This window comes from Coloeus monedula, assembly GCF_965178545.1.
Source record: "Coloeus monedula genome assembly, chromosome: 14".
NCBI classification, from domain to species: Eukaryota; Metazoa; Chordata; class Aves; order Passeriformes; family Corvidae; genus Coloeus; species Coloeus monedula.
In genome coordinates this window covers 16916548-16943637 of record NC_138794.1, presented here as the reverse complement: position 1 = coordinate 16943637, position 27090 = coordinate 16916548, and the positions used below count along the sequence as shown (strand labels likewise).

Genomic DNA, 27090 nt, shown 5'->3' with positions numbered 1-27090 from the left:
CTCTGATTGTGTAAGTCCATAAGGGCATGGACCCAGAAATGAAGACTTAAAAAAATTCAGGTGACAGAAAAGACTTTTCCACAACCAGATGGTTGGGGAAGTAAAAAAACTTTATGATGGACAGTTTATGTCTCTGAGCTTTTATGCCTTCTGCCCAAAGGACACACATGCTTGAAGTGACTGAATTATTTCAATTAAAATAATGATACTGAAATTCTAGTCACAGGGAAAGCAGGGAAAAAGAGATGGGGAAAAAACAGAAGTGAAGGTTTTTTTTCTTTCTTTCTTCAATGATTTTCCCTAGACATATAGATATGCATAATGTTAACAATCCTAACCTATTTGTAGCACAGGCAGCAGAGAGAACATTCAACAAATGGTAAGACAAAAAAAGTTATCTGGTAATACTGACACATGAAACAAGAGTTGAGAGGAAATGCCTCTGTACAAAGGAAGTGTGTATAAGGCTGCTGTACAACTACCACAGAGTAGACTTTTAAAACAACAAAATCAAAATTTACAACAAAATCAAGGCAACATGAAAAGCATAAACTAAGAGCTGTATCTGCAGGGAAACATCTGAAGAACCTTCTGCCTTGAAATCTGCGGTTCAGTTGAACTGACAGGTAATTGCTGCACAAAACCTTCAGAGAAATCAGGCTTTGGGGAAGAAAGGGACACCTAGCCATGCTCACCTGCCCAATGGTTACAATTCTGAGACAATAAAAGATATTCTTAAGAATTTCAGAGATGGAAGTAGCTGCAAAGAGGGCCAGTGTAAAAACAACCAGGACCTTGGCAATTTGGGGGGTTGTCACCACAATGGAGCCAAATGCACCCTCACAAAAACACAGTAGCTTTCTTCAAGGTCATGGAGTGGTTTATAATTCTCCCAGAGAGTTCTGTGCCCTCTACTTGAAGCCAAGTTTCTCTGAGGTTTTCATCTTCAAGTTGCAAAGGAGGTTTTTTTCCCTTTAACTTTCATTTCCAGCAGCAATTGCTCCACAATAGCTTTCCAATTCCCCCTACCAGGCACTCCTTTGAAACAACCAAGTTTCAGGACATTTTCCAAGGCATCTCTCATTCTCCACAGGGATTTACAAACACTTCCAGCTTTCCCGCTGGTCCAAAAAACAAGCAGTTGTTTCTGTCACGTGGTCCATTTTCACTATTTTCATGAGTGCATTCACCCCTATGAGGACGGGAGTAAGCTGTCAGCCGTTAAAAGCGACAATTACAGCAGAGATGCCAAGGCCCTAAACTACCCTTTGAAGACACCATATGTGCAACCAAGCAATTCTCCCTACTGCACAATACAGCTGAACGCTAGAAGTGACACCAGTAAAAACGTAGGAAGTTACATTGTACCTCCATGTCTTCCTCTGTGGCTGCAAAAGCCCTGCTTTAATCCACTTGTCCAGAACAAACTTCCACTGTAATTCCAGGGCTTTATTTCACAGAAGGCATTGTACACAGCAATACGAGCTTGAGAATGAGAAGACATTGTCAACAAGCAAAGCACGTTTCAGCCACATGGTCAAATTCCAGCTGTGACCTTTTTCCAATACACTGCAGTGGGGTGATATGAGCTAACACAATACTTGAATTTAGCCCAGAGGAAAAAAAATCCGTGTTTCTGTGATTATGAACTATGAAATCTAAATTTTCAAATGTCCCTCCTCCAAATTAAATATGCACAGAGTTTCTGGAAAGGCAAAAGCTCCTGCAAAGTGGAGGAGCTTACAGTCAATGAAGCAAAGCTCACTGATTCTTTCCTAGCATTCTCAAAGAGAAAACACAGTACTTTCAAACAATATGAACAACCAGTAAGCAAAAGAAGCAACCGATTTACATCAGGCTCTCCATATGGAGAGGTTTCCAAATCTGACACCTGTTTACTACTTGCAGTTGTCCTCAGTCAGTGAAATCTAATTTTTAAAATGTTCTTAGCAATATTTTAACTGTTTATCTTCATCATTTCTAGCCTACCTGGTAAACAACCTTGACTACAAATAGCTTTATTCAAAATTATTTACTTATTGAGTGGAAGATCAAAACCAACTTACACGTGTCATAAGAGGAAGCTGGCATCCTATTCCCTTCCTATTTGCTGCCTCACAGAGCTGACATCATTTCTCATGTCTGCCCACAATTTCTTATAGACATCTGTAACTTGACTAGAACTATCTAGAAAGAGGCATCACAGCCAAGTCCAATTTTGGAACATTAGTTTGCAACCAACGTATCTGAGAGCATCTGCAATGCAGAAAAATCCAATCAAGTGCAGAGCTTGCTGTCCCACCACTGAAGGTCATTTATGCTCCTGATGTGCTCCCACAGGCTTCATCTGTAAAACACAGTTTGCAAAGCTGCCTCTTTCTGGCTGTGTCTCTCCTCACTACCTGTAATGTGCTCAGTCAGGAGAATCCTACATGAAAACTGCTATGGTTTAAAAACTGAGCAAAATTCAGCTATGTTAGGTAATTTTCTTACCTCTGGAATGCAACACCAGTTCAACTGCAGAAAGTTAATAGTTAAAACTTCAACAAAGAACAGAGGCCGAACACCAGTGTCTTTCATTTCAGCATTTATGTACTATAAAATGCATGAAATTCAATTGCAACCACTCAGGCTTCTTATGTCATTATTTCTACTCTATGCCACATTTCTTATGACAAGACAAAATTTAACTGCTTCAATAGCATGTAAAATTTCATGCAATAATTATACAGAAATCTTCACCAACCATGCATTTTTCCATTAACAGTCTATTAACACATTCCACTATGGATGCTTCAGTATAATTTCAACCATTTCTGCCATCAAATGGAATAGATTGTTTTTTCATCTTGTGTGTCTAATGGCATTACATGACAATTATGACAGCCTACAACTTACACTGTGACACTTTGTTACTTAAGCAAACCCATAGTCCCCACAAACTAAACATTACCATTTAGCCTAAATTGATTTCCTTCACATTAACTTCATCATACCAGCTCTTATACCCCTAACAGTACCTCAGAAAAATGTACAAATAAATTCAAATTAAATTACACTACCACACGAAAAATAACTGTTTACACGGCATGGTAATTAAAAAATATCAAAGCCCTCCTTCTTTTCAAAAACTGGATTCTGAATGCTGGACTCCTGGGCTCTGCTCTAAGGATATATTTAGCTGCTGATATACTGCTGTCATCTCAAATTACACTATTTAAGTCTAAAAGGCAATGCATGTGTTCAAGAGAACCGTTAAGAGTAAACATGAAAGTCCCAATGGAAAGTTCCTGTGGACTAGGTTAAGCCTTACAGAGATAAAGAATCAGGCACTACAAGGGAGAATTTAGACATCTTGTTTGTCACACTTTTTAGCCTTCAAAGGTGCCTGTACTTATTCCTCAGTTGAAGATGGGAAGAGATTATTTGCTCTCCCTGTTAGTGGAGAAGACCCTTTCCCCATCAGACTGAGACTTAAATAGGGCCACCACACTCTCAATAAGGCCCAGATCACAGCTAAGCCCTGTGGTTTCCAAGCCCTTTACCCTTGAAAGGGCAACCAACCACACAAACCACAAAAGGAAGAGGACCAGAACTGAGTATTTCATTTGTATAGCCAAGCTATGAAATCCTTCACAGCCTTTCACGAGTGCTCAATAGCTTGAGATTGCTCCAGCTGCCTCTGTTCTCTGGATATGGAGAGGAATAACAGTGCCCTTTCCAAAGCAAATATACAGCCTTTAAAAGGACCAGTAATGACCGCGCAACCTGAAGACCAGAGGGTAGAAAACAGCAGGCTGAAGGGGAAGATAAAGAGAAGGGTTTGGCTGCAATTCCTCCTTCCATATAGTGCTTATGAAAAAACAGTCTGTGGCATTCACATTTGATAAGAAGCTTGAGACGCACAGCCGCAGGAAGCTGAACACCTGGGAAACCACCATTTGTGGCTCTCCAAAACAATTGCCTTATGCAAGTCAATCCACTGCAGAACTACAGCTTTTGCTGCCTTATCACCAGAGCCCCTGTCCAGTTCTTTAGTATTAAAGTCACCCATTTGCTGACCCATGCACAGAGCTCAGATTTTCATTTAAAAACTGCAGCTTCACTTGGATGCAATGGGAAGAAATACAGCCCCTCACTTGTACCTAAATGAATGTTAGCAGTATTAAGCAGATCATGTGTTTAACTCCTAACCGAAAAACTGACCTCAATCACATGCATGACACCTTTAATTACTACCAACTCTAAGTAACAATTGAAAAAATTACACTGGATATAGGAAATAATTTACAATATTTAAAAATGGAAAAGAGAAAAAAATTACTTCAAGTAACAAAAAATGACAGTTGTCTCCCTTAGGAGACTTCTGCAGCAAGCAGGCAAAAAACCAAGTCAGGAAATTGAGGCTGCAGAAAAGAGAAAGCTGACAGCATGCAGGTGATGAACAAATTAAGTGTACTAAACACGGAAGCAAAAGTGGACACTGAAGGCAACAGCCAGGACCACATCAGTTGCAGTGGTTTGTAGAAAAAGAGGTTGCAGAGGCAGCTGCAACATTAAAAGAATTAAAGTATCAAATGAAGACTTGGGACACCCCAGCAACTCTCCTTCCAGTCAACTCAAGTTTATCTCAAAATTCTAGTTCAAAGATGATCCAAGTATGGACTTCAGCAGTTAAAGAATTTTACAGCAAAGCAACAACAACTGCAATGAAGATGCAGGGTTTGTTTTGGTTTTTTTTCTTCTGCATAAGTGGAAAGATGGCTGAACTCCTGTTAAACTAAACAGAAGCTGACAAAAATGAGATCAAGATTCAGATATAACTTGACAGTGACAAATCTGTACTGACAAGTTTGCAGACACCTTTCTTTTAACCACATTCCCTGGAGGAAGAGAGAGTCTGAGTAAAATCCCCAGATGGTTTGAAAGAGTCAAAGTGAACAGTTAAAAACCAAGGGGCTGCCTCTCATCAAATGTAAACAGAGTGAATGTAAATCCTACTGAGTTTTCTATCTGGTGAAGACTGAATTAGATCCCTCAGTGCTTCTAATATGGAAGAAAAGCTGCAGATACTTATTTCTTCCTACTTTTCCTCCTTCAGCTCAACCACTGACAGTCAAGCACCAGTGCTGCACCTTCAGTTCAACAGATTTTTACAGTTTCAATTTCACACACTGTACATCACCACTAACATTATAACATTAGTTATCCTGAAAGTAGTCCAAGTGTAACATCAAAGCTCAAGTCATAGAAACACTGGGAGAAGTGCTACAGTCAGTGAAATTTGATTACAGAATTTTTACACAATGTAAAATTCACTTGTCAGAAATCATATATATTGGGTTTCCATGGCACTAATACATCTTTGATTTTTTTTTTATTTACTTCCCTGACCAACTTTTAAATGAGCATGTGTTACCCTGCTGACACCACTCACATGAACTTCAAATCATTTGACCCAGTTGAAGACAACAGCAGCACAATTTGAAGCACTTTACTTCCCAGAAAAAACACTTAAATGCCTAAGAGAGTACCGTAGCCTGTACTGCCATTTCCCATGGAATCCATATATAATTTGAGTTAACTCGCTCTGATCTCCTGCTGAAGTTCTAAGATGCCTTTATCCTATCCCATGGATGGAGACATGTGCTAACAGCCATGCAATAGGAACCCTGAAGACAGGGCACATGGCACACAGAACAAGGAAATGTGAGGCCATGAGGAAGTTATAGCAAGCTCTTCACTGTGTTCTGTATTGAAGGATATTTCCCAGAGAAATTCAGTTTAGAGTAGTGACCATTTGCTTCTCTTCAACCTGTAATTCAACAGGCTTTGGGGCCTATTGCTCCACAGATTTTTTGGTCCCACACTCCAAGTGAGTCATAACATCATCACTGTATCACACATTCACCTTTCCCTAGTAAACCAACACTTCTTTTAGTGTTGTCACCTAGAAGAGATCTCCTCAGTTCCCAAGCAAAAGTAGGACAGAAGGAACTTTGCTTCACATATTCTGGCAAGAGTATCACAGAAGAAAGACAAACAGGATGCCAGTGTACATCCCAGGGATGAATGCACCTTCTGGAACTAGCCCCTCTTGGGTCCAGATATGCAATTAAAATTCAGTCTGGTATTTTATAACCTGCCTCAAAATGAGAGATATCTGATCACTTAGTGAAAGTGAAATAATTCAATTAAACTCATCACAGAACACCTGCACACAATTGCTTAACAGGAGACTTTCTTTGTTTTGCATAATTCCTTATTAAACTGCATACTGGATTTTTGAGGTGGTAGCATTTTTAAATCCCAATTGCAAAATCAAATTAAGATTCTAAATAAACAAAACCAACCTATTGCTCAATTTACACTGAGCTTTCCTGCAAGAACCTTGTAAAAGTATATACTAGCTTGTTTACCCAGACAGGGAAAGCATTTTTTGATCACCAACAACATCCATGGCTACAGTGCAGAGTCTGTTCTAGGTTTAGAGTTTTCTAAAAGTTTCCCAAAACCTTTTAAGGATCTGATCACAGCAGCTGTTTATAAAGGTCCCACCTATCAAAGAACAGTTGCAGAAATATGGAAAAAATCCTAAGCTACAGAGCAAGTTTCCACAGCTTTTGCCCTCTTGAGCTGCTGCCTCACACACAAAGCAACACATCACTGACCTTGCAGAAGGCTGAGAACCCAGTTCTGGGACAGCAATCAAAGCTGCAGGTGATAAAGGGGGCAAAACAGCTCCTGCTCCAGAGCTCTTTTACACATGGCAAAGTTTGTTCTGTAAGCTAAAAGGGAATATGCATAAGGCACTCCCATTTCTTGAAAATCTTTGAAGTCCTGAGTACTAAAACTCCACTACTATGTTCTTTATCTTACATTATTTCAGGTAGAAGCTTTTTTTCTATGTTGAGCACTTAAACTCAAGAAAGAACAACTTTAATGCTGTTCCTATCTCTTCTCTAAATAAGATCTTTCTTTAAAGGATCCTTGATGAAAAGGACTCTGCAAATCATAAATGTGTGTAATTCCTTTCAACTATTTCAAATATCAGTCAATGTCCACCTGAATACTGCAAGCTGTTCAAAGTTTCCTTCTATTAGCTGCATTTCTAATTCCTATACACCTCAAATTCCAGGAAAAGAACTATATTGTAATGATAGTATAAGCACTAACAATATAAAACCGGATTTTTCACTCTATACTATATATCATGATTTGGTACTATAGTCCCAGCATACCTGCTGGCTCCTCAGACTTTTGGATTCTATTATTTTATTGCCCCTAAAATGTTTGAGCTTTCCTTCTGTCTCCCCTTAGTTGTTAAATGCACCTTGTCCATTTATTTAACTTGGTCAAAGCAGATATTTTTAAGCTCAATATTTCTTTATACGCTTTCAAAAGATAACTAACTTCTCATACATTGATATATGAAGATAGCAGCTTCAGACACATCCTGAAATTAACTGGCCAGAACTGCTTATCTATTTATTTGAAGTATGGAAAGCACATACAAGGGAAAAATATTTTGTAGAATGGAATATTTAAACTGCTATTCTCTTAGTCCGTTTCCTGAAAGGTAGGAAAGAGTGTTTCTCTATAAGCCAGATCTCAGAAAACATCAGAAAATTCTTCAGATATAACAGAGTTGACTGATAAAATATGCCCGGATTACCAAGTATCACTTAAGTTCAACATAATTTTCAAAGTCATATAAACTGGACTGTTTTCCTTTAAGAACAATGCACAAAAAATCTAAGGGAGAAAAAGCAGAGAGATAGACAACTCTGAAGTAACAGAGTAATAGGAATAGGAATAAGAATTCTGCTAAAATGTGGACAGGTGCAAAAGGCCCTCCTACTTTCTAGAAGGTTCAGAGAATGTGAACCAGTGTGCACAGAGTTTAGTTAAAATGCACACCACTTTATACATGATTTAACTGTAACTTTTTTAAAACTAAAACAAGAATAATGCCTTAGCTTTAACTTCAGGACAAATATTTCAAGGCCTATTCCAAGGAGTCTTTCCCTACTGCCAGAAAAGGCAAAGGAACACCCCTTTAGCTTTACAGTCAGTACCAACTTCTTACAAGCTTTACATTTCCTCAAATATGAATTGACACAACTTTGTAAAACTCATAGTATTGAAGTCTTCTTTATTATGCTGTTTAAACTGGCTCTGCATCTTAGACTACATTATTTTGTGAGCAGTTCTTTCTTACAAAAAGAACCTTTAGAATCATCTTTGAACTATGAGCCCCATCAGCACAAAAATATTAAACCAAAAGTTGCACATTTTGCAGTCATACCATCCAGTCACCAACCCTATTTGCAACAAACTGTGCTTGGCAGCAGGACACAAATACATAACCTGAGGTTGTAGTAGGTTTTTGAAGAAGCTAACAACAACATACTGGCAAACTTCCTGGAACTCAATCTGAACAGAAGTCAAGGACACTTGGGCAACACTGCGGGGTTGGTGACACAGCACCAGCCCTACCTATAACAAAGAATGTTTTGGTTGCAACTTCAGTGTTGCCTAAGATCAGCCCTGGCAAGCCAAAAAGCCAAGTAAGTTGGGAAGCTCTGCCTGAACAGTAACTTTGTTGTTGGACTAACCATGTACTGGAGATTGGCTACTTTTGGGTATGTCAGGTTGAACATTTCCCCCTCTGTAGGAGAGGCCATTTTATTACTCTTTCCTCCTCCTTAAAAGCTGGCATATAATTAAGCCTATTTAAATAAATTAACCTAGGAGCTTTTAAGAGTTACTCTACATATATACACAGTGAGAAAAGGAAAGAAAACAAACAAAGCAAGTACAAGAGGTTTTTTCTTCAGTGTTTTCAAATCTGGAATGGAAGAGGCAAACCTTCTTTGCAATAGCTGTGTGAGCATTGATGTATATACGTACAAGCAGCCCAAATATGAGATAAGTATCAGCAGGGCAGTAAGCAGCTGATGCAATCTTCAGGAGTGGAAATTCCAGATAAGTCTGAGTGTTTGCACTTCAAAATCAAGCCAGTATCAAACTCAAGTTAGTATTCAGACAATTAAATACAACTGATACTGAGAATCAACTGTATTGACAGAAGAAAGTCATGCAAGTGAAGACAGGAATGGCAGTGGGAGAAGAAAATGAATTTTATTTACACTCGAATGTTTTTGTGCTCAAAAATGGCCTCAAACAGAACACTGGGGAAGCTAAGTTACCATGCCACTCTTCATTAAAAAAGAAAAAAAACCCAAAACAAATTAAAAAGTCAAAATGCTTGTCACATGATGAAGAAACCTTCATTTTCAGAGCAAGATAACTGATGAAGACATCAATAGATTCTCTCAAAGGGAGATGTGCAGTTTCCCATCACATTTGAATCACACTTTGACTGAAGTGTTTTCATGTTTCTGCCTCCTCTCATAGTAAATTGAGGCAATGATAAAATAATCTAGTATTTCCCATTTCTGAACTATGACAGTATGAAATGCTGGCAACAAAACCAGTTTTCTTTTATTTCAGGTGTTTCTCTAGAACCCAGTTATTGCAGCATGACAGATGTTTGGAATAGTATGCAGCATATATTACGGCACTCTCAGTAAGGAGAACCTAATGAATTGCTCCAAAAAAACCCCAAACTTTTTTCTTTTTCATTGTTTTTGCTGTAACACTTATTTCAGTAACCATTCTCTTCATTTTCCATTCCTCTGCAGATTATACCGTTTCCTCCAGAGTAGTTGTTCAATGATATTCCTAGTCTTATCCACAACTTTGCAACAGCAAAACAAAGCACAAAGCAGCAAAGGCACCCAAAGGCTGCTGATTAGGGACCCAGTCTCAGTGGTCTGAAATAAGAGGTGGAGTGATACATTCAGCTGTTCCTCATAGAAAACACACATTGGTGATTACAAGTTTGCATGTGCCTAAACCAGAAAGGCCTTTTAGCACACCTGCTAAAGCTCCAGCTATAGAGGTGGCCAAGAGAAGAACCAGAAAAGAAAAAGGCAACAGAACTCACTAAGCATGAGATCAGCAAGGAAATCAAGTCAGCTGCTACAGCTACTGTGCTTCAGTTCCTGAAGCCAGCTCAGACATCTGGGCAGAAATAACAGTCTCTCAACAGAAATGCCACCTAACAAGACACTCCCTGTGCATTTAGAAGGAATGCTGCTCGGATGACAAGACTTGTTTCCAAACTAAGCAACTGTAAAAAAATATACTACAACATAAATCTTTCTATGTATTTACCATGTACCACTATACAAATATCATGTGAATAATTCACATGCCAAGAACACTGAGAGGAGGTGAAACAACACATACACATGCTGTCCTGTCAAAGACAAAGGGTCCTCGTAGCAAACTGCAGACTGTCAAATTAAATCTGATCATATTTAGTTACTCTGAATGCTTTATAGTGCTCCTCCTCCTGCTGATATAATTTTGTAGGTTATGCAGTCACATATTTTCCCTAAGATGTTAAGACTCTAAAGAAGATAGATACATTAAGAGAATTTTCTGCTCTTTTTTACATTTAATATTTTAAGGGATGCAGACGTAAAATACAGTTCTAAGACAGCAGTGCCTAAACTCTGATTACTGATCAGCTGCATATACTAACCACTAAAGGCTAAATATAAAATAAATGCTGGCACTGGCCACTTGTTTTGCCAGGTTTCTTAAAGCACACACAATATTACTCTGACTGGTGCTACCTGGCTTTGAGGTATGTAAAGCATGAAATGCCAGTAAAATATTCCCCCATACCCTTGTACTTACTGGTTCCTTCCTGCCAATCTGGGAACTCTGAATAAGGAACAGGTCTACAGGACAGTCTAGCAGCAAGCAAGACTTCAATGTTAACTCACATCAGAGTACTGTTGTGGGGAAACATATAACGAGAAAAACACTTTGAATACTTTACCTAAGCTAAGAGGTTCATGAAAGAAACAGCATGTTATGACACTGCTTTTCAAAATAACAGACACACCAAGCTCAGTAAAAGAAAAACCCAAACAACTTGATTTGTGGCAGCAAAGCAACCACATTTCAGTCCCTCAGAGCAAAGTTGTTAATAAACCAGGGCAGCTCAAATTGCAGAACTGAGCTGGAATGACCTGACAGCAGCAACTGCTGTCCAAACAGACATGAGCTATGGCAAACCTGCAGCATTTGATCAATGCTTCCAAGAAAGCTCATATTAGAGATGTGTGGAGAAGAACATAACACTTGATAGATAATTTTAAGATTTGCAGTGTCACTATTTCTAACACCCAACACTTGTTTGTAGACAAGGTATCTCCATTTTCAAGATATCTGTGATAAAACACTACAGCCAATTAGTGTCACTTCAAGCAGTGACTCTTCTAATTGTTTGTGAATCCACTTTCTCTTTAAACGCCAAAGTCATTCATCCTCACTGACATCTATGAACCTGAAGGCCACAGTCTCATGCTGTCAAAAACTACAATAGTTTTGCCAAATCATAGCAGAGTACCTTTAAGAAATGCCAAGTTTTACGTATGTCTAAAAATCCCATATTTTATTCTCATGCAACTCATCAATTCAGCATTGATATATTTGGGCTAAACTTCACACAGCAAACTAAGCAAAGAAATTACACTAGAGCCAGTAAAGGAGTAAACATCGCAATCAAAAAAAAAAAAAAAGATTTTTTGTCTACATGAGTGTTAGAACATTGGTGCTAAAATGTTAACTTGAGAAGAAATGCACCTGCTACAGTTACAGTGCTTCTTCATGGACTTCATCTCCCTTTCAAATCACTAAAATTGACATTATGAAAGTATAACAAATCTTTCTTATTTAATACTAGCCCTTGAAACTTTCAACATGCTCACAAAGTTAAAAGAATTACAATGTTTAAACAGAACTTAGCAGCTGCTGATGGTGTTATCCAGTGATGCAAACACAAAAGCAACCCTACATATGCATGCAGATACAGAAAATACACAGAATAGCCTCTACTCCTGACTGGTTTCATTACTCCCAACCTCAGTAATGAACATGCCACTACAATATGTTGTTAGAGGTTCCAAGCATTAATTTACAAGCGCTTAACTTTTCACAAAAAATAATTATTTAGGAAATGAAGTCATTTGTTGGTCTTGAAACTACAGCAGCCGTCATTGCCATTCACTTTAGCACTGTTGCTCTTCTAGGCAGTAGAGCTGCATGTTTCAAAAGACATCAGATATTCCCTGCATGAGCACCTGCCCTCCTGCCTTTCAAATGCAAAGGGGAATAAAAATTCACGGTTCTACACCTACTGAGGGTAACGCACAAAACTTAAAGTAATGTAAAATATTAGCTTTTTTCCCTTTGATTTGAAGAAAATTAAGTGTATCAATAGCTTTCCTTCAGTTTTAAGGCTCAGTAGAAAGAAGTGTTTCATGCACACATACAAGTTATTTTAAGTCATTTAATCTCAAGAGTTTACAGATATGGGCAATGCTAACTTTATTTAAGAAAACTGAACTGAACCATGCCAGAAATAATTGGGGATTCAAAACACACCTACACTGTAACCTATTCTTAGGTAACTGTCTTACCTAAAGTCCTTACTGGAATGATCCTGTGCCTGCTGTCACCAGCAACCTCACTTTATTTAAGTACTGCTGTCAGAGATATTCGTGAAATAGTACCTCAAACATCAAATGCCAGGTTGCATTCTGAGGTCTCAGCACTGTAACAGTAAGACTTCAGCAATCCACTGGATGGGAGCTTTGGAGAACACAACACGGCCAGCACTGCTGTAGCACTGGGTGAATTCATTGCACTCTTGAGGAATTTTCACAAGATTAGCTGTTCCCAAAATGGGAAACTACGATCTCTGTATTGTTAAGATACAGAATGCAGTATTATGCTACAAAATTCCACAAAGAATACTCAGAGATGCCTTCTCCTGTGTATGTAGTGCCCATTGCAGACCAGGGAACAGTAAGGACTTGTAGTCAATCTTCAGTCCAATATCAGCAGCAGGCTGTATAAACAGTGCAGAATTATGATTCTTTTCTATGACATCTGGGTTGAATTAAAAGATGCTTTAGTTTGTGCATGTCGAAGTCCTTGCAGTGTTGAGTAAAAACGACTGCTCAGACCCCGCTTTCAAACGGTTATGTAGTCAGAGCAAGAATACATTGCCAAGGTACTGAATATCAATAAGCTGGTCACTCAAAAATCATTAGAGCCATCTCAGATGGAGAACACAAAACTGATTTCATTTCCATGTAGTTCAGCTAGTTAATCACATTTCATACATCTTCCCAGACTGATATTTATACAGATATTCTGGTCTTTTGTTGCTTCCTTCAAAAACAAAAATATAAGAAATAGCTGATAGTGGTTACTTCTAAATTGGATGCTCTAAATTACCCCAAAATTATTCTTCTCTCAAGAGATAGTTAATGTTCTGTCAAGAGAATGATACTTTACTAATGGGCACACATTCCACCAACATCTTTAGTTTCATACAGGATGAAATATACAATTTATGTATGGTCCATGTAAACGACAGCCTTGGCTGCAACGGAATAGCTCTGCAAAGGGAAGCAGAGGAAGTTGAGCAGCTTCCTTCAAGTACTGAAGACCACTGCTGAGCACCAAAAAAACCCACAACTGTAGCTGTTTCTTAATCTCAACAAATGAAAAGTACAATCACCACTCGTAACCTACTTGTGTCAATCCCAGGGAAACTGAACCAGACAAATCTGGTCTAGGCAAAAGGATGGAAAAGGATTGACATGAGCCTATGACAGATGATGTTTCACAAGGTAATTCTACCTTCTCCCACAGTTTTGTTGTCTTGTTTTGGGAAATGACATAAAACTACTACTTATGTCAAATCAGTTTCACTAGCACTTGAAGTCAAAGGCCAAGCCTGCCTTGATTCTCCCTTCAAAACTAGGTTATAGGGACGTACAAAATAATGGTATATCACTAATTCTGCCCTGCCATCCACCTAACAGATACAGAGCTTTTTACTCTGCATTACAGGAGTTGCTTTTTCATACAATCCACCAGAAACCTTTGAATTAGGAATCCTACTGTCCAGTGGCACTATTTGCAAGATCAAGTACCAATCATATGATCACATTTTAAATGATCAAATGCTTCCTCCCAACACATTCACACTTACTGAATTGCAAAGTTGAAGATATAAACAGTATGGCTTGAAGGTGAGGCGTAAACTGGACACCAGTACCAACATACATTTGGCCAAAGATGTATTTTAATAAGATAACTGATCAGCTAGTGAGACACACAATATATGTAATTAAATGGTTGAGAACAGTTAGCACTTCTAATATTAAATTAGGGTGTATTTTTATTAATGCTTTATATAACAGATTTTTTAAAATATGTTTAAATGTGGTCTTAAAGAAAGAACACACATCAAAACATGACTAAGTTGTTTTGCCATTTATTTCAAGTGCTTCACTTCCCTAACAGTACAAGAACCATAGCCCTCTAAGAGAAAGCCATATGAACAAGGAAAAAGAGTTGCCCTTTCAAGCTGTCATATACACAAGATTTCTTTTCTTCAAATTTCAGGCACAGTACTGCTTCACCATTAACAGCTTCTCATGATTCAACAGAGCCCAAAGGAATGCATAAGGCACAAAAGACAGCACATGGGCAGTGTTTCAATATGTTGTGGCACCTCTAACTCCACTAACTCAAAAAAAAAAAAAAAAAAGGACTTGTACCATAGCAACTTTACCTGCTCATGACCTTAAGTATATAGTTTTTGGATTGCAAGTACATTTGTTGCAGCATGCTGAGGGCTGGAAGTCACAGTGCACTCATTGCAAGACATGGCTTTAACCAAAATAGAAAGCCATGAATGGGGCTTGGCAGCAGGGGAATCCCCTTCCTTTTTACTGCTATTTATAACTGAAGGCAAGCAAGGTCATTTCCAATTTAACAGCCAGTTCTTACAGCAACTTTTTCTGCAGGGAAGGGAAAAAAATGAAAGGTACAAGTATTCCAAACACAATATTCTTAGGCTTCATCTGCCAGGAAGACACACTGACCATTTCTACAACACAAATTAATAAAAGTCAACATTGGTGTTCTGTGTATAACTTCTATTTTAATGCTCCTTTGACAATTTGGTTTGGCTGCAAGTCTGCTCCATCAAGCAGACCTCACTCCTCAGAAACAACTTCTGTCAAAAGGAATTTCTGCCTTCTAGCTCAACCCAAAAGAAGCACGCAGATTGATATACATCATTACCTGCTTTCACACAACGAAAGTATCAAAGCCACAGTTGATTAAAACTTCTGTCCCACTGTTAGGCAGAATCTCCCCTAACACTCTCTAATTCGTTTAAATTTAAAATAATGAACATAAGAATGCTTTCAATTTTGAAGGTTGAGGAGAAGAACACTGGAAGTCAACTAAGTCTTCTGTTAATACACTGCCCAAATATTTTTCTGCCCCATCTCCATCAAACTACAGTCTGCCCCAACTCCATCGTACTACAGTCCACTTAGGCTACTAATTTCAGGAAAAACTGAAGCATGGTCAGCAGTGTAGTTAATCCCATCAGGAAGCTCATTTGTAGATGTTTCTGCACACAAGAGACTGTAAAACAGTTTTTTTGCACTGTTGGATGGGTCACAAATTCATCAGAACCACAACAATCAGTGAAGAGCTCTACATTCTCTTTGATCACCTGAAGCAGGAAACAGTCTTTGGAACTATCTTTGCCAGAGTGCTTAATACAGAAAACTGATGAGAATTCTGTTCTTGAAATTTGGTACCAAAACTTTCACTCCTGATGAGAAGCTGTCAAACTGTTACTAACAGCAAATCAATATAACTTCCCTTGAAATGAAACAAAAGGGTTTCCATAGCAAAACACACATTAAATTATATTAACTGGTGACGAGATTCTCTTTAAAACATAGCTCAAAAGTAGAACCCATACTATGGGACCAGGAAGTGTGACATTAGTTGAATTAACATCCTCTTTGTGGAGTTAACATGCCCCCAAGTCTTTCAAAAACTGTATTTGAGAAAAAGAAGACAAGTCCCCCAACATCAGCACCTCCAGCTTGCCAGTATTTCCCATGTGCAGGACCACACATCGCATGTCACACCCAGAGCAAGGGCAGATTCCTCACTGGTTTGCGAACAACTGCTGCATGTCTGAATCCCACCCCTTAATGCGCTGTGACAGCAGTATTTACGCAAGATTCAATAAATATCAATCCATGAATAAGATCCCTATTCTCCCACACAACAGACAATCTGAGAGGAAAACAGTATTAATGACAATTGGTCAATATGGATGATGTGCTTTGTGATGATGGAATAACTTGGTAATGAGCATTCCTCGCAAGATTTGGACTCAGGTATTTGTTGTTGAACATATCCCACACTTAAAAACAAGGGTTCTCTTTAGTGTTAGCAGCAGGCAACTGCAAAAGATGTTCCCTATTAAGAGCAGCTGAGTAGGAACCAAAGGAAAGCAAGTGTCTGTCTTGTAATCTGACAACCTTCAAACAAAGAACTGCTTCTTACAGAGGACAAGTGGTAGCTCGACACAGGAAATTATTTTTATGGTATTCATCCCAAGTGTTGAAACACAAACCTTGCTAGAGAGACACATTTTTTCCAAAGTCTCAATTTTAATAAAATAGGATTATCTCTTTACAAAATAGAAAGATGGGATACTAATTCTAGCAATGTGTAGAACAATGAGGGTTTGCTATGCAGGCAGGCACTCACCTTCCAATGAATGACCCCTATATTGTCACGGGCTGTACACCAATAAGCAGCTGGCAAGTATTTCAGTAATGCTTACCACAGCAGCAGTTTGGGGAAAAAACACCCAAAAAGCTGTGGGGTTGGGGAGGGTGGGGGGGAGAGGAGGTGTGAGGCAGCACAAATTTAAGAACCAAATCCAGTAACCAAGATTGAAGAAGCTTAGTTTTGAGTTTTAGGATAAAGAGTAACAGAATGTAACTGAGAATGGATCCATTTTTACTTTAAGAATACATAATACTTACAGCACATCAAAACGGGCTGCCCACATTCCAGGTGCAAGTGGCTGAGCAAGATCTTTCCACTTTCTCTATCTGGCCATTACAAACAAACAAGTAACTTAAAATCATACACTTAACAGTTCATCTTAGTTTTAATTTTAACCAAATTTACAACTTATAAAATCCTAAACAAGGTGTAAGTAGAGAGCAAGCCACAATCTAGAAACTTAGTCACAAGTTCTTCAAGCCGAAGTGTTGTCAATACTTAGGAAGCTGGAATAAACTTAAGTTACATGTCACTGCAGGATGGGGTCAGTTACAACACTGAATACAAAAAGAGAAATATATCCCTGGGGAACTGGAACATTTTTAACTTTTCTTGAATTGCTGCCAGTCTTTGGCTTTTATTTTTAATAATGCAACAATTTGAATAGATTAGGCTTTCTTCCCTGAAAAAATATATACTTTTGCAAATTAAGACTTTTCACAATATTAATACTGGTGTGCATAATCCAATCCCTGAGTTTCTCAAGTATCAGAACACAGCAATTCAGAGTTGTTATTTCCATCATGCTCAGGGAGTATATGAAACATTATTGGAGAATGGCATGAGAAAGAAAGGGTAGAGGGCTGCAAATTTAATAAAGCTTTGAACTCAAGCTGTAGGTCAGAATATGCCTTCAAAGTCAGTATTTCAAATCAGATTTTCAAATCCAAACCTGACATTTCAGGAACTCAGTTTGCTGTGACACACGAAGTTACTTTCCCCTTGCCCATCGAGGTTTCTGCCTTTACCTTTGACAGAATAATTACATGCCTGTAATGCTTCTGAGAAGGGTAAAATCCCAATAGTTCAGCCAAGCCTGCATATGCAATGCAAGGAAAAAACTGTTCCCTCAGGCTCTCTCTGTAAATTGCACTGTTTGTGGCTGAAGTGGAGGCCTACTGCTGTAACACGCATACCCACAGCGCATATGGCTACCCAGCTCCGACAGCCAAAAGCCACAGAGGGGCTCCATGCCGTGGGAAAGTATCAGATGACAGGAAAACTTTGCCTTCAACTATCAGAACCATTTTTCTCCAAAAGAAAATGCAGAAGCAAAAAATAGATGCCAGTAATTTATTGATACTGGGTATGTAACACCATCATTCTGTGTAAGAGAATGCTACAAAAATAGTTCAGATTTCAATTCAATGTCTAGACACTTTGCCAGCTGAAGCACAAAGACTGGTCCTTGTCTCCAACTCACACTAACTATGCTAAAGCACTCAAAATCAACACCATGTACTCCTGGGTCTCTTTATTTATCCTTGCAAAGTCAAACAAACCATCTTGAAGTTTTATTATTTCCACTCTTCAAAATAAATGTATATTTATTCTTTCTGACCATCAGCACTAGATAAGTGAATTTATTTTGATGTGACAGTTGAATTATAATAAGTAATCAGCTGCCAAAGCCACAGGCTGTATTGGTACTCATTTAGACAGATGTGACACATCATGTATGTGCTCCTTTTACTGACACATTCCCTCAGAGCTGTTCCTTCTCATCCTCAGATTTCATTAGTGCTTTAATGACTTTGACTCATGCCTGTGCATAACTAACTGGAAATTTGTGTTCAATAGATTAGAAGATATCAAGTATATGCAACAGAAAGCACAATTTCACCATCTCATTAATAACTTACACTGTCTTCAAGTGTAGAGTAACTGTCATACAGCAAGGTTATTCTTTTGACACTTTATGAAGGCAACCCAGAGTATTATTTATAAGATTCTTCTGAAGTAATTTGTAAAGTGTAATTCATCTCTGTAAACCTCCTCAAAGGTTTCCTATTGTTTTTTTATTTTAATACTACCACAGCGTCTTTCTCTCGTAATTCCAAACCTGGGGTTTATGTTCTATATTGTATATAGTTTTCTATACTGCCTGAAGAAACACTTTTTGCCATTTTAAGCCTAAACTCACAGGGCCTAGGAGTAACCTAGTCCTTAGTTTCCAGGATCCCATGGTCACCATGGAGACCTAAACTATTACTAGCTCAATTTTGCATTTCCAGCTTGGATGTCTGTTAACAGCACCTTAGAAAACAAAGTCACATAGGTATCTCAGCAGGACAAGAATCTGGAACAACAGCTCAGAAAATGAAATCACCTGGTTCAATATGAGAAGTTATTCAACATTAACACACACCTCAAAGAGATGTAGAAGTGGGCAAACCTCTTCCTGCCTACAGACTGCTTTATGTAGGACTAAATCTATGTTCCCTATGTATGTGGAATGCTTGAACAGCAGACACTAAAGCAGGACAGAGTGTGCATGGGAAAAGGAGAGCACATGTGAGAAAATAAGCTTTTTTTTCCAGTTCAAGGATTTGAAAGCTGAGTTATTGGGAAGTACCTTTTCTCAACTACCTGATAAGCACTGTCTTTTGCCTACATTATTTTCTCTCAAATACTCAACACTGCTCCTTTGTTCAGTTGCAGGAAACACCTGTTGCAAGACTTGCCACCAAATAAGTCAAGAACAGACATTTAGAAACCACCAGTATCAACAAACCGAAATTAAGTTGCAGCACCCTGCAGACTTAATGCCATAGAATCTCAGAACAGTTAAACATACCAAGTTATTTCCTCCAGCTCAAAGAATCAAACTCTTCTAAAATAAATACTTGCTTCAAGGGCTTTAGCTCCTTATTCATTCCACTAGGAAGACACAGCACTATGTTATTCATTTGCAGTATAACACCTATGTTAAAGAACCTTAAGCACACTCAGTCCTTATTACCTTTAAGTGAGATACCAGCCACTGGCCACTTCGTGTGGAACAGGTTATTTAAAGCTTTGCATGATAGAGAAGTATTGTTTGACAAAGCACATAGCAAACAGATGCTGAAACTGTACAAGGTCTTCTCTAAATCCCCTCTTTAGTTACTGTTAGTCAGGATTTCTGTCTTCCACATATCACTAGAGCTTTTTTGCTGAACACAGCTTCCTTGTTATCAATCACTTGCACTTCTAGGCTATGGGACTTGCACCAAGATCTGCATCCCACTTGAGTTTCATTTCATTGTTCCCAAGACATCCACTATGGAACCAGAGTATGCCTAACAATGACCCAGATCCACCTGTTTACATTCTTCACCAAGCCTTATATCGTTCACTTTTTCATGCAAATAGCTCAGTTTAACCCCATTTTGCATCAGATGCATCGTGGAGAAGGACCTGGTTTCCTGCCAGCATTCCCTAACAACAAAAACTCTAAGAGAGAAGCCTAGACTGGCCTGTCCTACTTGCCCCAGCTCCTCCACCCCACGTGCAGTTGTTTCACTACCCAACAGTCACTGATCCACTCACACCAACCAAAACGTAAGACTGTCTCCAGTGCTGTCAAAAGGCTGCATTCCAGTAACTACTTCCAAGACAGTCATACTCCTCAGGTAAGCCTGATTATACAAACACTAGGCTTTCATTAGCTTATTACTTATAAAGAAGCATCTTCCTATTGTTTAGTTGAATATCCCATGAATGTTGCAAGAAATCTTTTCTAATTCTAAGCTACTTGGAGATATCTTAAGTATGAATTGCTTAGATTTCAAATGGCAACTCCTAACAAGTACAAGTGTTTCAAGCATCTGTAGACTGACCAGGAAGAAACAAAACTTCTACTAGAGGCCCAGAAGGAAGACAAATTTCACTTGCACAAGTCCCCAGCATCCTGATTCACTCATCACATGTCATGTGAGAGTTAGATCCCATAGAATACATGTAAAGAAAAATGTCCCAAATAAAAGAAAGCTGAATTAGAGAGTTCTTACAGATCAACTCAAAATCAGAAGGAAACAGCAAAACTATTGAAGACATCAGAACAAGTGCAGATACAAAATACAACTGTTCTATAAGGTCTGTTTCTGTGATGACACGGCTGCTTTCTCTATCTGGTCATCATAACACAAAGAGTATTTCACAAGCAGTAATATAGTTCTGGTTAAAATAATGAAAGGTAAACATGAAGCAAGAAATCTGGCATGAGTATATAGTCCAGAAAAAAAAAAACCAATTAGTCAATAAACACTACTAGAAGTCTTCAGTCTTTACAAAGCTCTAACTGTAGCTGGCAGGTTTTTTTAAAGCTTTCTCATTTTTCTTTCTATTCTATAATTTTCTGCCTTCATTCTACATTTCTTCCTTTGGTTTTAAGTGTCTTGTAAACAACTTTTAAAAAGCAACTCCCTGTTTTATCTTCTCTTTTCACCCAAAACACAATTATCTGCAATCCCACCTTGCTTTTGCATCTTCTTCAGGGGCTAAAATTGTACTTCACTCCTTGGCAGCTGCAGAAAGATGAGCTGTACATAAAAAGATATACTTATTGGGCGGGTACCCAGACAGTACTGGTGCTTGATAGCAGATGTTTTGCAGGTACTTGGAATTTATCTGCTGTAGCCTCAGACAGGATGGGAACTACACTATGTTGGCTGGTATAAGCAAACTAGAAGAATTGCTGTCCCTTCTTCCAAGTCCCAGATGCAAAAAACCCAAACCCAACAAAACTCACCAAAACAAAACTTCCATTATTTAGGAATGCTTATTTCTAAAAGTTTAACTGGCACAGCCAAAGGCCACAATTCACAAAGGCATGCTTATAGAAATTTGCATGCTGTCACAACACATGTGGGCCACATAACTAAATACCCTATTTTCAAGTATGGTAACATGAGACAAATGAAGGCAAGGAATTCTAACCAGGAAAATACACAAATAGTTTAGGGCCTTTAGGGTCCTCTACTGCTGCAAATCTTGCTGAAATCACCTCTGATCCTGAAGACTCTGAAGTGTTACCATATCAGATACACAGATGCCAAGACAGATCTTCCTTTTGCTTCAAAATCCATATGCAACAACTGACTTCCTATTCCCAGTACAAGCTCCTTGTCACACCCATTGAGGTAAAATCAACAATCTAATCAGATCTGACAAAAAGCTGGCAAAAAAAAGTTGAAATTATGATGATAACTATTTGAAATATGGTTATGTCTATTATCCTTAATGATAAACACCACCCTAAATACACACTTTGCCTTGAGATACTAGATAGTGATATATGAAGCCATCATGATTAGCAAGACATTTAAAAATTAAGTGCCCAATGAGGTGAGGACAAATCTTTACCATTTCTTCAAGTCATGTGATACTTAATATAGTACTTCCCTTAAAAAAATCCCAACCACCTGAACTTAATGGCAAATCTTCAGGAGCCTATTTTAAGACTTCTTACTTTACAGCAAAAGAGACAAAGGCATATACCATTGGGGAAACATTTGGTCATCCTACTGCAGTAAAAAATGGCTGAAATAAAACATGGAAGACAATATGGCACTTTGTCAGCAGATACTGCTGGAAGACTCACAGAAAAGAGCTGAAGATTTGAAGAAACAAGTATCAGAACAAATTAGGCAGTGTGGGAGGTGTGCTACACTGCTGGCTGACCTTAGAGATGTTTCCTACATGTCTCATCCTAGGGTGTATGCTGGATTGTTTCAACAGTGAAACACATTGGGAACTTCTCTTTTGTGAGTCACTCCAGGAATGATCTATCAGAGTAGACTCAATAGTAAATTATTTCTTTAATAGAAACAATGTTTTATGAGAAAACTGTGCAAGTGTACACTTATGGGGTTTTATCTGTAACCTTTACACTGGAATCCTTCTATTTTTTATTCCAGTTAAAGCAGTCGCTCCACAACCACACATGAAATTCTTTCACCGCATCATTCATAGATAAACTAAAGTAGCAATGCTGCACGCAGAAGTGCACCAAGTGCTACAGGATGTCATTGATTATGTAATTTTGTAAAAATAAGATCTTTAAGCAGTAGAATACCTTGTAAGAAGATGGAGAGCAACCACGATATTCATATTCCCACAGTAAGTTTTGCTACTTATCTTGTGACAAAGGGCTTAAAAGAGTTGTCAAACGTAACGACACGTTATGCGGTTTTTTCCTACAAAGACAACTGTTCAAAACTGGCTGATCTTTTCTGTGATGACAAGGGGCTGTCAGTACTGTGCTACCTACCAGACATTTTCAAATAAAGACACACCTAAGGTGTCCCTTAAAGGTGAAGCTGACATTTTAACAGGGAGCGAGAGAGTAATTGCTTTCAATAAGAAACTCACCCTACAGAGACTGTTTTGAAAACAGATGTTTGGAAATGTTTCCACTGAAAAAAACCCTCCTATAAAAACCTCTGAAAGCTATACATAATTTCCTAAACTTTAAAAATCTTAAAAAAACCCCCAAAACCCTGTTTAAAAACCTTCCAAAAGAAGTGCTTCAGGAAAAGAGAAGAATGCAACATTTTGCCATTAGCCTGCAAGAACAACCGGTTGACATCAGGGAAGATGGAAATTTAATAGATGAATTCCAAGAAGAACCTCTGCATAGTTAGTGTATGGAAGTAGAGAATTAGTATCATGATTTAGTAAGCAAAACCAACAATGCACTTCTTCCACTTGGATCTGTCTTCGTGAGGCATCTCATTTGGATAGGACAGCCATTAAAACCAAGTACTGAAATAAGCTGAACCTAGAAGCAGCCCTTAAAATGGCTGTACACAAGTGATGAACCAACATTTTAAAAAAATTTAGAGAGGCACATTCAATCACATAGCTCTCACTAAATTATTCCTTAATGAAAGTAAAAAACGGTTTTGGTAAAAAATAAAACATATTTTCTAACCATTTATCTTGTCCTCTATTAATTTCTATTTTTTGTGTATGTTCTCTAATGTGTATAATAATAGTAGAATAGTATGTGTGTAAATTTAAAAATAATACACATTTTTGGGGTGTGCTCACAAATCTACTGATAAGGGCATGAGATCAAAAAAATCTTTGGAAACCACTGCCTTAAAAGACCTGGTAGGCTGGCAATATTATTCCAGAGAAGTTAAGGCAATGGCTGATTATACTAAGATCCACATGGAAAACAGTGCTTTGTTTTTAGTTTTCAACAGAAAGTACTTGAGGTTTTTTGCCCTCACACGCAGATGGCATTTGTAACACTTCAAACTGTAATTTATCTCTGAAAAGGAATGATAATTGCATTAAGGCAGGAACACATTGTTCCCACACAGATATTCACACTCATTACTGAGCCACTTTCATAGCCCGGCCCTACAGTTGCTCCAGTACTGGTCTGCTTGGTTCCTCAGGCCACATATACCCTTCTTCCCACTTGCAGGCTTCCCTTATCTGTGTTAAATAACCTCCAACTACTGCTGTGTAAGTAGCTCACCTTAACCACACACTTGTATCACAATCAAGGTGTTTTTCTGCCTCATCTCTTCGTCACTAAAGCCCTGCCATTCCCTTGGGAGTGGTATTACACAGTCAGCTAAAGCTCTGACATGAAAACTCTGAAAAAACATTCTCTGCCCATGACAGAGAGAGAACAGATTTTCACTCATTCATACAGCACCTGTGAACCATTTCAATAGACCCCTTACTTATCCAGGTCCACTACATACACAGGCCTCACACAAAACTCATGAGACCCCCTGCAACCCCTCTTCATGTCTGGATTTGTTCTGTACTTAATCCATAGTCTGGTCTGCCCAAGGTCACGAGGCAAACTTAACTACCCCTTCTTCACAGGTTTTAGTCTTCTGTACCTTCACCTACACTCCTCAGCTGTTTCTAAGTCTGGTTAGCATGACAGTGCAGCTGAACAGACAACCCAGCAACAACCAGGCTTATCTCGACCTTACTCACAACTGCAAACACAGCACTGATTTTTTTTTTTTTTTTAATTAAAAAACACCAAATACTTTTCAAGGTTGGTACATACTACAACATCTTGGGTTCTTGCCTGGGGTCTGTAGATCCTCAGTTGTTGCACATAATATTCCAAAGAGTACTTTAAACATCACAACAGAGTGATCTCATTTCCCACAGCCTTTGCTTTTTTCAACTGAAGCTGGACATTTATCTCTTCCTCCCTGTACCAGGGCCTTTAGTGATACCCTGACCCAGGAGACGCCACTGGTTCCTTTTGCTTGACCCCAGGAGACACCACTGGTTCCTTTTGCTTGACCCCATGTGCTGGCTGTGCAGCAGTGACTCCCACTTGATCCTTTCCCCAGGAGTTCAGATATGCCCCTGTCAACAGATGTGTCCTTATTCCACAACAAAAAAATCATCTAAGAAAATATTTCAGTCAAAAATTATGAAGAATTACAAAAATTGCAAGCTATAGTAAACTGAAATATTCAAGTTGGGCTTCCTGATTTCATTTATTCATATATTCATTTATAGGTCCATTGCTAAATTTTGATTCTGTCGTGGTATCTAAACATATTTATTGTGTCTAAGGATTATGCCCCTCAGTGCTACACCACCATCACATTCCTGACACCATCCCTCCTACTACCCTAGGTCTTTTCTTAAAAAGGCACCATCACTTCTGTCAGACATCAATAATGTCTTTCCTGCTTCTGTTCTGCCTGCCAAGTGCCACTTTGCCATTTCCTGCTACACAGCACTTGTGTGAGGAGCCAATTCAGTTTTGTTATGCTTCAACAATGGTTGTCACAGGTATGTGAAGGAGGGGTGCACGTGCCAAGCGCAGGAGGCAACTACAAGCCCTGTCTCTGGGAGGACTTAGCCTGGCAACACCTCCCATGAGGCAGTGAATAGGAGACACTGTGGAGGGGCTTCTCCAATCAGGTCGCGAAAAGGTCTCCACCAACGGACAGCAAAGAAAGGTTGGACTGGACCAATGGTTCCCTGTGAGCGGGCGGACTTTGGGAGGGGCCGGGGGGTACAAAAACTAACTGCGGTGTTGTTCACGGGGGTCTCGCTGGTGTTCATTCGGCGGCTCGCTCACTCCCTCCTTTGCCCTGGCCCCAGCCTGCCTTCTGGCTCTCCTGCCCTCGCACCTGTCCTGCCTCGCCGCTTCGCCCCGAGTCTTTGCCTGGGCTGCCTGCATCCAACCCTGCCGCCCCGATCCAGCCGGTCGCCGTGACCCTGTCCAGGGTCCTGGTCCGCCCGTCCGAGAACCCACTCACCGCGTGGCCGGCGCCGTCGCCGCGGGAGCCACGCCAGTGAAGCCACGCCTCTCCGAGAGCCGCGCAGGCTCGGCCAGACCCAGCCCGTCCGCAGGCAGGCAGTGTACGCACCCCAAGCCTCCTGGACGCCGACAGCACTGCCCTGGCTCGCTGGTGGTAACGCCCTTTTTCTCCCCGTCCCCTCTCTCTCTCCCCCCATTCCTTTCCCATTTTCCTTAGTCTTGCTGTGTCCTTTCTAGCCCTCATTAGTAGGGTAACTCCTTTTTATTTTGTTTTTCGTTACCAATAAACGGTTCTCAGATAACAACGCCTGCCTCGTTTGGCTTAATTTCGTTCCTGAGCATCCATTTTTAAAAGAACTCCTCGCAGTTCCCCACAGTGGAATGCAACAACTCGGCACATGTAAACTGAGCAAAGGTAAATGGTAGTCGCCATCAATTACTTTAAGCCTAATTAATGTTTCCAGCTGTACAAATTCAAACCAGCAATTTTTGGAACTGTTTTATGCTTATATTTATGTCATGTGTACACAAACTTTAAATCTCACATTCCAGAAAAATCAGAACTATCCTGCTAGTACAGAACACAACTGAAACCAAACCACAGGATAGGCTGGACTTGAGGTTGCTGAGACAAAGGGTTACTTAACCAAGTTACAGATACCAACTATCAAGAAAGGTAAAGAGAGATCAGTATATGAAAATAAACAAGAATATGTAATAAGAAAAGCATTACACAACTGAAGACCTTTTTAAGCTGAAGGCAACATCATTGTTTAAGAGGTTTTCACACCACTACACCAAATACTTCAGCAAAACAATAAACACTTCAATATATTAGAGCAACAAATCTGCCATGGCTGACAAATGTAAATTGTTATTCAACACAAAAAAGTAATCAGCCCATGTAGTACCATTGATTCTTTATCACCTCAATTGTTATTTGTTGTGATTTAGAAGACTGAGAGCCTCCTGCTTGTTCCTGGGTTATATGTCACTTTTTCATAAAGAAA

At 39.1% G+C, this 27090-nt stretch overlaps 1 protein-coding gene across 5 annotated transcripts in view; it reads right to left on the bottom strand.

Annotated features, from left to right (window-relative positions):
• The window catches only part of TLN2 (talin 2), a 144706-nt gene that overhangs the window by 113137 nt on the left and 4479 nt on the right, over positions 1 to 27090 (bottom strand). The gene's annotated exons all lie outside the window — the stretch shown is intronic.